We start from the raw sequence: 10,952 nt of genomic DNA, 5'->3' as shown, positions 1-10,952 counted from the left end.
GTCAGGCCAAATCTCTGCTGAGTTGAATCAGGGACCGAAGCTTCACACAGCCCCAGTAGGAAGGTTATGCCTTGTGTAGTTTTCAATCTAATGAAACAGCAGCAGAACTAAGACAGAAATGGAACTAATTCTCCTGCCTAATAATCTTCCCTGAGAAATAATCTGATCATGTTCTGTCACTTTCTGTAAGGTCTTGGTGTGAAGGCATACTCCATCCCCAACACATCATGTAAAATCTGCTGTTTTCCAGAGAATCAGATTTCAGGAGAAAGGTGGTGGGAGTGGGGGACTTACTTGTACATCGCTCAGAATGTTTTGCACCTTCCTTCAGGAGAAGACAGGTTGGAAATCACATCTCTTTGCAAAGTTTATGACAAGGCTTGGCTTTGTTCTTATCTCCAGCATGAATGAGGTTTAAGATTGAGGTCCTTGGGAAGAATTTCCTTGGGACTGCTGTAATTTCCACACCCACAAATTAATTTCTAACTCTCCATCAGCCCGGGTAGTCATGTTGAAAGGAGTTGCTGCATTGTGGTGCTGAGAGAGAGACCTCATTAAACTAGCCAAGCCTTTTCCCAAAGAGGGCTACAAGAAAGTGATGGACTTAAATGACAATAAGAGAAAGTTAGTTGGATATAGGAAAGAACTTCCAAACTTAGAGAGTGGTTCTGCACTACAACAGAGGACCTAGTGGGATTATGAAATCTCCATCACTGAAAGTTTTTAAATGCAGATTGGATAAACTTCTGGGATGTTCTAGACAACAGTGATCCTGCCTTGGCAGGAGGCTGGACTAGATGACTTCCTGAGGTCCCTTCTAGCTCTGCTTTTCTATTATTCTAAGACCAGGGACAAAATACTGAAGAACTTATGTTGGCACACATTGCTATGAGCTTGATTACTTTTTTTTCCTTCTTCCCTAAGGCTCCTTTCTGTCTGAGTAAGGCAGTGCCTGTTCCTTCAGGGCCTTGCTACAGCAAATACATATAGATCCCAGGAAAAATGTTCCTGCTGCAATCATATGAAATATAGCCTGATTGGTATCTTGTTACAGACTTAGAACTCAACATTCAGCTAGAGGCTTTTGCTTCCAGCAAAAGATAGGCCTAAACTACAAAGTCTACTTTTGGATCAGGCTCTAGGACTGAACATTTTCAAAGTTGAAGCTGGAATTTAAAATTGGGTTGTTTTAAACAACCCCAAGGCCATTATCAGAAGAATTTGGGTTGATTTGGAGTTTGGTCTCAGGATGAAACCCCCTGGTAGTTCTGTTACAAAACCAAAAGACACTCATCCAAAACACTAGGGTGAAAAGCCTTTGGGATGTCTTCCAGTCCTGTGATTCTAAGAAAAAGTTTGGACAAAACTAACTTAAGCTTGGGTGAACCTTTGGAGAAAGGGACAGTAAATTGGGAGAAATTTGGAAATTTCAGAACAAGCCAAACTCAGGAGAAACTGATATGGAAGGGGTACACTCAGAGGCATAAAAACCAGGGTCTGTAACTTGGGTAGCAGGGGTAGTGGCAGGGGCCAGGCTGGCTGTGGTGGCTGAACCAGAAGTGGCGGTGGCTGTCATTCTTCTTCCCCCTCTATGTGGGCACCTGGGGCTGGTTCCCTGACTGCCCACCGCTCATTATGCTGCTGGGGGAAACATAAAAGACACCAACACAAGTCCAGACAAAGTGGTTGAGAAAACATGTAAAACAGTTGGGAAAAGGACATGAAACTAAATGAAGTTAATGTTTGCCATTTTCATGTGGATATTGTTCGCCTGTTTGAATTTGAACTGAGAGTGCCTAAAGGAGCCAGTCACAGACAACTGAAAGCCTAGCAAGAGTCAATACAAACTATGAAATATCCTATGCATTCTGCAGCTCCCCTTATTAACCATTCCAGAGGTAGACACTCAACCCATACCTCTGCTTTTGGGTGATGGATCAAGCAACGCACCCAGATTTTGTACCATCTCAATGCTGTGGGCAGCATGCCAAACATTTGAGGGCAGCATTTAATTTCTGCACACAGTTAAATAATTTCTAAACTAAAGCAAAGGAAAACAAAACAAAATAATCAGCTCACAAATCCCTAATATTTGCTTGTACTTGAAACTTCCTGGATAGATGTCTGAAAATTGCTTGTTGGTTGAGTTCACCGGCAATTTAGAGCAGCAGTTACATGGAATAATTACAGATGGTATTACAAAACAGAAGGAAAATTTGATCTAAAAATTTGATCTAACGCTCTTGCACAGCGACATATTCTTCTGAGAGGAGGGGAGGAGTTTGTAAAACAAAAGAGAGAAACAGTGAGGATGGGAGAAAAAAGCAATTATTCTCTCATAACATGATGACATATTGTGCCTGGCTATTGCCTAACTGTGAGGGAAGGCATGGTGAGTCCTTCAGGGCTTGTGGAAATGCCCCCTAATTCCCTGACATGTAATTTTCATCAGGATGGGCAGGGAGGGGTGATGGCCATAATGGCAATGAGGCTTGACACACCAGAAAGGATGTGCTTTGTGCTGTGCCAAGATGGCATGGTGAGCCAGCCTGTTCTCCATCTGTGTTAAGGAGGCTCTGAAACACATCGTGCCTCTTTCAGCTTTCTCTGAGCTGCCCTGTCCCCAGAAGGGGTCAGGTGGATGCAGTCACACTTGCGATGACTACTCTGTTTTTGGCCTCAGGGCCTGAAGTCATGAATTCAGCTGCTTGTGTGGCAGGAGTGTCAAACCTGCATCCGTAAGTCCTCTAAATGGTGGCCCTCCCATGCCCAATAAGGACCTGAAATGACATTATATGGTTGTGCCTGGTACAGGTGCTATCCCTGAGGCCCACTGAGCCAGGGATTTTTGAAACTGTGAAGTGTTTAAGTCATGCCAGCTGCTGTGAGGGGGCAGGCAGGGCACCCACAGCCCTGTTACCTCCCACTGCTTTTTTAGCAGGTCCAGGAAGCAGTTTGAGGGTGTGCTGCGAGAACCTTATGGGTATGTCTATGCTGCCTCAATACAGGACCAGGGATGGTGTCTGATCTCTTCATGCCATACCCCAGGCCTACTCTTCTCATGCCAATAAACTCAGTCTGCTGTGTCACAGGGTAGGACATCAAGGACAACTCTAGCTGCTCCCCGGTTCATGCGAATGCCTTGATTTGAGCATTCCTGGCTCTGCCCAGGCCTACTACAGGTTGTCCTCTCTTCCCATAGCCCCCTTGGGAGCCCAGAAAATGGGGACATGGAGAACCTGACATTCAGCCATCACTCACAGCCCAGTGCTGTAATCTGCATCAGCTGGCAGTAGATACCTGGAGTGCAGTATACTGAATCCACTCCTCCTCCCCACCTCCAACAGCACCTACAGAGGGAGATGGGTAGGAGCTGAATGCAGGCGGTCCTTACCTGGCACATGAGCCACATAAAGAGAGCAGAAATGGGCAGAGAATCTGCCTTCAAATTCTGTGGTTGTATCCCTCTTTCTGCCATAATCCTATTCATTTCCCAGGTATGGCCCTGCTGGCCTGTGATCTCAAAAAAGAGTCTTTCCTGGCATTTTGCTGTGCCTTGACTTCCCCATGATCATTTGAAAATAAATATTTGCCAGGTGCTTTGGAAATGTAATTATTATTATTACCAGAAAATGTTTACCATTTCCTTTCTGACCTTCAGTGCCAGGGCCCCAGGGAAAAGCACCTGTCCCAGGCACATCCATACATTTCAAACAGCAAGCGGATGCTCCCAGTAGGCGCACACCAGGTTAATGGCAAGGCGCAGCTCTGCTCCCAGCTAACAAGATTTAAACACAGGCTAATGACTGCCTGTTCTCACTTTAATCAACACACCAATCACCCTTTTATTATTATGGTTTGGTTTTTTTTCTCCAATTTAATTTATAATTGAATTATACTCCAGACTGCAATTGTTGATCTAATCCACATCTCAAATTCCAGACGCTGCTTATGCTTCACCCTTGCCTTTCTCTGAGCAGCATAGATGTGACTCAGTGGCACAGTAGGAGAGGAAGTACATTTGCTTGAGAGCTGGATTTATCTGAGGACCTAAATGGGTCTGATGTGTCCTCTAGTTGCTGTTTCTGCCTGTGCTACATGCCTTGTCCAGATTGGGGAAATGCATCATGACTGAAAACTAGCATGATCCCAAATACATTTCTGCTGCTAATGTGCAAGGATGTATTTAAAAGTGCTGTAGTTTTTCAAGGCACCTTTGACTGTCTGTAACCACTTGCATGTATCTAAATATAAAATCTATGTGAGCCACATGTAATACTGTGTTATTTAAAATGTATTCATGGTCAAAGATTCTATTATTTTACGAGGGTAGGTATGGTCAAAAGCTACCATCCAATCTGACTGCAATTTAGCTTGATTTGCAAAAAAGGCCAATAGCTGGGGGTGCTGCAGGGCAGGAGTGAGGGACACTGGGAGAGCTATGTAGGTAGCCCAGGACTGGAATAGCAGGGGAGGCTGCAGTGAAGAGGCAAGGGCTGTGTGGGGAGGCCAGGACTGAAATAATAGGCAAACTGCTTAGTTGTTATATGGTTGCTCTTTAACTAAAGTCTAGGATTTGTGAATACACTTTAACGTTCATAGTCTGTAATTTCATACAGAAAAATACAAGGAAAAAAATCAAAGTGTGTCACAGACTCCCTGGGAAGTCTCCTAGTCAGGAGTTCACTTCCCTTGTTCCCTTAAACTATGAATTTAAGGGGTGTATTGAAGTATGATCAAGAGCTCTCAGCTCATGCAAGCTGACACTGGATACTGGTGTTGTATAAAACTCTGCCAACAGGCATGAACAGAAACTGCCCTAAGTACAGCCCCTGGCTGTATGAGTGTGATGTTTACTGTTGGCTCTTTCCACTGTCCTGATCTGGATACGAAGTCCTATCTTTATCAATTTGGGTGACCAAGCACTTTTGGAATTTTCCAAGGTTCCTGAAACATATTCCTTCCTTGACACCAGAGCTGGTTGGAAGCTGCAGTTAGTGACCCCATCATAAGACCCAAGGACCCCAGCTTCTCAGAGCTTATCTAACTTGGATACCTTTCCCAGCAGAGCTGGACCTACATAATAACCCCCCCTCCACAGTTGCTCCAGTTAAAATTCCCAGGTGGGCATAAACGGCTTATCTACACAGGGAAGTTAGTGTGCTGTAACCTAGGGGGTGACTTTGCAGTGCACTGGCTGCTCCATATTTAATGGGGCTGGTAAAGCCATGAGGGCACTTTCCTGCAAAGCAGCTCACTCCACTTTCAAAACCTGTCTGTTCTCTGGTCCCCAAGGCAGGACAAATCTCAGGGTCTCAGAACCTGTGTTCTCTCCTCCTGTGGCTAGCCCCTGCAACCAGCTCTTCCACCTACCCACTCTCCCTTGTCCACTTGGCCTGGAGGCAGCAGATATCTGCAAGTGCCCTGTGGCCTGTTGTTGGTGTTCATAGGTCACCCAGTCCACCCCAAAGGCTGAATGCATCCCTCAAGCACAGGTGAGGCAAAGAGCATCCAGGTCAGCTCTAGTCCCTGCCTCTGTACTGCTTGATGTAGGACCCAGTTATAAGGCCCTCAAAGTGATAAGGGATCTCCACAGTATGTCATCTCCTGCAACATTGGAATCATCTGCCATCTCACACTAGCACTGACTCACACTAGAGGACTAGCGCTGACCGAGACACGCACAGAGGGTATCCATCTTTGTTCTCACAACACACCGTGGCTCCCTGACAATATAAATCAGCAGCAAAGGTCAAACTTAAGACTTTCTTATCCCAAACACAAGATTTAGCCCCCAAACTGGGCTGCTTTAACCAGGGTAAGTAGTTGGTAGTTATAATTGCCAGTTTCAGCCACTAGGAGCAGACACAATCACATTCACCAAGTCTGGTGTGTCTCTCTGGAAGAACAAAACTACCTACAATATTCCAAATAAATTCATATGTCTTGATCACCATTTCCAGGGTGTTCACATACCTGTAAAAATTATGCACAGTTACTGCTGACCTTGGTGAAGACAGAAGTCATACATTCAGAGGAAGTGGAAGTGGCCTCACACATTTCAAGGTGTTTTATTCTAAGGCTAAGAGATGAAGGCTCATGTCACTGTGTGATGTTCACATATAGGTGATGAGTGCCTTTATAAATATGGCAAACAGATACATACCAAGCTGTTAATTCTGCATATCTGTATATTTGGGGGGGGCAAAGATGGAGAGAAAGGGGAAGACTATAACAACAGTGCTCTGTTTGCTGCATGTGTCTAGAGCTGCCTCATAGGACTTGGCTGTGTGCAAGGGAATGAATATTGCCACATTTGGCCTTCAGAAGTTCCAGATTCTGTCTAGCTCAGCTTAGTCTGTCCTGTTCCATAGCAGGTCAGCTCTTCAGTTCACTGTGCGTGGTTCTTTGGGATGAGACCTTGCAAATTAAGCTCCTGCCTGCGCTGTGGCAATATTAAAAATTCCCTGCCATTCTCTATCAGTGCTGCTTTTGCTTTTCCCTGACATCCTCAGCTCAACTCTAACTTCTCCTCCTTCAATCTGTTGTGAATGGCTGGTGTGCTCCACCTGAGAGGCAGCAGCATTTCAGCAGCGCTGTGCGTGACTCACTAGGGGAGGAGAGATGCTAAGTGGAGGTAAAGCCTCATTATGCTGACTGCTGGCTGGATTTGAAAAGCCAGTTCACCTCCTGCTTGGGAGCAAGGCATTGGTTCAGTGAGCATGCTCCATGTGTCCAGGCCTTGCCAGCTTTGCTGACTTCTGCATTGCTCTGCTTCAGCTATTATTACAAGTATTATCTTTACAAGTCTATTAGCTTTACCAGTCCCATTAAATGGCCATTAGACTGCCCATTAGCAGCTGCTGTTGATGGTTTCATGCAGAGGCCTCAGCATGGGATCTTTCTCTGTGTACAGCAGAAAGAATGGAGTGGGGTGGGGAGCTTGGACTTGGAACTGAAGTGTGGAGAGAGTGCGAAAGAAGGGCACTCTTTCCCCTGCAGCCCCCACCTCAAGACTGGTGTATCTATCAAACTCCCATCCTGGTCCTGGGGAGAGGCATACACAAGCCTGAAGCAAATTAACTGACAAAGTTTGGAGATTGGCCAGCCGTATGGCAGACTAAGGAGGCATGCTAGCCTAGGTGCCCCAGGGTCCCACCCTATTCTGGGTGCTCACAGGACTCGCCTTCACTCTGAGGCTGCTTCTTTTGTAGTAGAAGTATGTCTGAAAATTCAAATGGCAGGAAAAAATGCAGGCACCAATGGCACAGGAAGTGCTCCAGAAAGCAACAGAAGTTCTAAAAGCCAGCGCTCTGTCTTGCAGGCTTCATAGCATGCCAGGCTACTGGCTTGACAGCTGCAGCCATGAGCTGGGCTCTTTAGAGCCCTGGGACTACTCCAAGAGCACACAGCCCCGTCTGTTGTCAGAATGACTTTCATCATGAGCACAAATCACACCATTATCCCAGCCTTGATATGCTCTGAGAAATTGCCTCTTTTTGCATTTCAGATCAGCTGGAAGTAGCCAGAGCTTCCTAGCTGCAATCCTTGAATGCAGTACATCATTTGCTGAGGGGACCTCCCTCCTTGCAGCTGCAGCTGAACGAGATGGCTGCACTTGTGTGGCACCAGGGTCTGAGGTAGGTGGGAGCCAATGAGGAGTGCAATGGGGACAGAACACATTTCAGAATCATTTTAGATTTTAATGCAGGCGTGTCAGACTTGTTTGGCTCTGTGAGCTGGATCCAGACTGTGCAGCTTCCCTTGGGCTGGATGTCCTATGAATGGTGGTGGTAGAGTGAATCCCAAAGGCTATTGGAGCTGCTGTTTCAGCATGACTCCAGGACTCAAGCCGCTGCTACTTGCTCCCCTTTCCCCCTGCTGTCTTAAGTACTGGGGTGGCTAAACCCCCTGACTTTGGCAGCAGGTAAGGGTGGGAGAAGGTAAGTGGTGTTAACTCCCTGGGTGCTGGAGCTGCACTGAAATAGCAGCTCCAGCAGGCACCAGGATTAACAGCACCACTGTTGGGGCTCCAGCAGCTGCAATGATATGCCCTGTGGGCTGAAGCTAGCCCATGGAAGCACATGGTCCAGCGTATGAGAAGCCCCACAGGCTGGATGGTACCCCATCTGTGGGCTAGAGCCGGCTCATAAGCCATATGTTGGAGACCCCTGGTTTAATGGGAAAAGGGAATGGGATTTGGAATATTCATGGAACTGGAAGAGCAGAGTCCTGCAAGGACACTGGTACAGAACAGGAGGATGCTGGGAAGGCTTATACAGCTCTGCCAGTGCCCCTCATTTTTGTCCTACAGTACTCCCCTGCTATGCCAGCCCTGGTCTCCCCATACAGCTCTGCCAGTGCCCTTCACTCCTTCCATGCTCCCCTTCTATTCCTCTTGTCTTCTGCCAATACACAGACATGTGTGTGTGCACAAAGCTCTGCCAATGCTCTTCAGTTCTGACCCTCTCTCCTGCCAGCTACACTAGTCCTGGGTATCCCCTAAGTCATAGCAGAGTCAGCCAATCATGCTGAATTGTGTTTAGCAGAGTCAGGTCATTGTGATGCTGATAAATGAAGACAAGATTGAGGCCATCAAGCTCATTTTTATTGTTCATTGGAACTCCAGATGTGAAAACTAATGGATTTGGATGGGTTGCTAACAGAGAAGTCTCATCAAAGATCCTTTCTCCTAAGGGCATTCAGTGCCATTCACTGACTGATTGGAGGCTTCAGGCATTTTGAATGGGGATTGGTGTTCAGGCTGGACATGGAAGTCGAGTGGAAATCCAGTCTACTGCTTTCTAGTCTGCTGAGCTGTACCCGAGCATGGCTCACTGAGATTCACTAGGTGGGGGCCCAGTGTAGAAACCTGGGCTGGTGGGGAGGCCAAGAGCCTACACCTCACATCTCCTGCCCAGAATACAGACAGCAGGACACAGATGGCCAGTCCATTGGACTCACCAGGAATGGCTGCATTGCAAAAACCCTCCTTTCAGGGAAAGGGGACAGGGAGTCCTTCATGGTGTGAGGCAAGGAAAGGATCAAAGACAATACTTCCCCGTGTTATTGTGCATGTGTAGAGACAGGCCATGTTGTGTGGAGCTGAGGGGTCTCCAGAAGGAAAACAGAAACATAGATGACTTTAGTGGGAGACACACAGAACCGCACCATAATAAGTATGTAAAAAATTATTTATAACCTCTGGAGTCCCTTCTCCCCAAACAAAGGCTGTTTCCATGCCTCCATGATCTTGAGAAGAGAGGCTCGAGAACACCTTTTCCCGTGCTGAGGCAGAAAGGGTTTGGGGACAGGGCACAGCCTTGCTCCATGTGGAGGAGAAGGGGCTTGGGGGCTATGGTGGACCCATGGCATAGATGGAGTTTTTACAGCTTTGATTGAAAATTCCAGTCCGCTCTGTCAGGAACCCAGATGAGTTACAGACCTGAGTGTACTTGTCAGGATGCCTGCTGCTGCCATGCCAGCCTGCCTTTTGTTGGCATTCACTCTGGTAGTTCACTCCTTTGTCTGCAGCACAAGTAGTTAATCACATGGAGAACCTAATTAGGTGGTAACGAACCCAGGTGTCTTACTTCTCTCAGAGTAATAGGACATCTGCCGCGGCTCTGAGAGCACTTTACAGTGACTGACTAACAATGGCTGTAATGTATGGCCGTCAAGAGAGAGCAGCTCCCTTCAGCCCCAGTACACCGAGGCTCAGGCCTAGGATGTGCCTGGGATACGTGGAGTGAGCTCCTAGTTGCTCTGCTGTAAGGCAAGACAGGATGAGGCAGAAGGCCTTGATCTAACCATTGGGAAGCAACTCCTCTTTAAGCAGGACAGCTATCAGGAATTGTATGAAAGTGCAGTTTATGTCCCATCAGGAGAGAGAGGAAAGGGGAGCCTTTATGGAGGCTGTTGGAATTACAGAAGGACCCTTTTTAGTGCCCTGACTGCCTGACTCCCCCGGTCTCTGTTCAGTGTGACCCCTGGAAACTCTAGTTATAAACCTATGATTGCCACTCCAATTCCTATGTTTTTGGGGTGGGTTTTTTTTCTTTCCTTTTTTTGTCTCAAGTACTTATCTGAGATGTAGTTAGTGGCCTCCCTCTAACAACTATGGGGGGCTTATAGTTTCCTGAGGAATGTAGGCTTACTGCACCTACATAAAAAATAGGCTTGACTGACTGACACAGCTACTCCCCAGGCCTTGGCCTGGGTTAAACCATCATGAAAGAAAGAACTAGAGACCCCTGAACGTAATTATGGGCAAATTCTGCAGCCCTTGCTGAGTTCTGAGCAGAGCTGAACAAATCATCCATAAGCAGTCATCTCATGGAATAATTTCCCATCCCTGAGTCTGAGGAAACAGACTTGAATTTTCTCAAATAGTTTCCTTCAGCTTTTATCATAAATGTATTTATTGTAAGGCTTGCTGTTAGAAAGCTGAGCCATGTTGATTTCTTGGGATTGGTCACATAAGTCACACATGTTGATGCTGCCTCCCCCTTCAACTGGATAAGCATGAACAACTCAGCTTTTGGGGCGAATGCCCAGGGAAAGTAAATTTACAATTAATTTTCCATGGGTTTTTGTATGTCTGAATGGGAAATGTGTTTTCCTGGGGCACTTCTGCGAGTAAAACTGCCTCCCACAAGCACAGAGGGCCCAGAGTCCTGTCATATGAAACAGTCAATGTCAAACGTGTTATAATAAGGCACAGACCCCATTAATCATACAGCATTATGCCATGACAGGGGAGGACGATGTCTTCCTGACCCCAGCTGGCGATCAGTGGAAGCCCTGAAGCATGAGGATGAATGACACTCTGAACTTGTACCATAACGAGAATAATTGCAGAAGCTATTCCTATTCATACCACTGTCTCCTTCCTCTTCATTGGAATTTAGTAAACCATATCACTGTAAGTGAACAGGATACAAATCCCTTTA

The sequence above is a fragment of the Gavialis gangeticus genome, unplaced genomic scaffold (genome assembly GCF_001723915.1).
Source record: "Gavialis gangeticus isolate Ggan-Ray unplaced genomic scaffold, GavGan_comp1, whole genome shotgun sequence".
In the NCBI taxonomy this organism is placed as follows: domain Eukaryota; kingdom Metazoa; phylum Chordata; order Crocodylia; family Gavialidae; genus Gavialis; species Gavialis gangeticus.
The sequence above is the reverse complement of the archived record's forward strand: the minus strand, read 5'-3'. Positions refer to the sequence as shown.